The sequence below is a fragment of the Syngnathus typhle genome, linkage group LG18 (assembly GCF_033458585.1).
Source record: "Syngnathus typhle isolate RoL2023-S1 ecotype Sweden linkage group LG18, RoL_Styp_1.0, whole genome shotgun sequence".
NCBI lineage: Eukaryota > Metazoa > Chordata > Actinopteri > Syngnathiformes > Syngnathidae > Syngnathus > Syngnathus typhle.
The window spans coordinates 84023-85000 of record NC_083755.1 but is presented as its reverse complement, the minus strand read 5'-3'; the positions used below and the strand labels follow the sequence as shown (position 1 = coordinate 85000).

Sequence of the window (978 nt, the reverse complement as noted above, 5' to 3'; positions counted from 1 at the left end):
GAGGGGGTAGTAGGCGCGGCCGGCCCCTCCGCCGAGGCGGGTGCGGGGCCGGGCTCGCTGGATCTTTCCGCGGCGCCGCCGCGCCGACCGACCGCGGTGGGAACACGGGACGCGGGCAGCGCGATGGTCGCTAACTCCACCGGCAGCCGCGCCCGGACCCGATGCGGGAGGGTCGACGGGGAAGCGGACGTCGCGGGTCTGCACTTAAGGGGACGAAGGTCGCGCCCGAGGGGCGCGTCCTGCGAACCCCCAACCGCGGGAGCTGGTGAAGGGGCCCGGGACGAAGGCGGCAGCCGCGCGAACGTTGCACGGAAGTCGCGCCGACGGAGCCCGGGATTCCCTTCGCTCCCGATTGATATTCGAGCGACGCTCAGACAGGCGTGGTCCCGAGACGGACCCGGGGCCGCAAAGTGCGTTCGAAGTGTCGATGATCAATGTGTCCTGCAATTCACATTAGTTCTCGCAGCTAGCTGCGTCCTTCATCGACGCACGAGCCGAGTGATCCACCGCTAAGAGTTGTACATTGTTTTTCGTTTCCGACGCGAGCTTCGAGGCGGACGGGGAGATGGCGTTACGCCGCGCGCGGACCCTCCGCCGGCGCGCAAAGACGCCGGGGCTTGCTGGCGCGGTCGCCGCCGTCCGAACCGCCGGACGGGGAAGCTGGCGTTACGCCACGCGCAGACCCTCCGCCGGCGCGCAAAGACGCCGGGGCTTGCTGGCGCGGTCGCCGCCGTCCACCGCCGCGCTCCCCTCAGCAGCGCGCCGTGGTTGCCAAGTTCCAACGATCAAAAATATGTTTTTTCCGACCTTCCGGCAACGGGTGCCACCCACCCGCCTCAGAACGTGCGTGTGGTGTGGACATTAAACCCCCCAGGGTCCGCCGAAGGCGGGCCGCGAGTTGGGTACCCGCCGCAATGGGTTATAGTTCCGAGTGGGAGGCCTCCGATGACACCGGGCCCGACCCCGGCCGTGGCCAAC

At 69.1% G+C, this 978-nt stretch overlaps 1 non-coding gene across 1 annotated transcript; it reads right to left on the bottom strand.

Moving 5' to 3' along the window:
* Nucleotides 1-364: 364 nt before the first annotated feature.
* On the bottom strand, nt 365-518 carry LOC133143291 (5.8S ribosomal RNA). The gene has a single exon (XR_009710404.1). It is a non-coding gene; the product is annotated as a 5.8S ribosomal RNA (ribosomal RNA).
* Nucleotides 519-978: the final 460 nt, after the last annotated feature.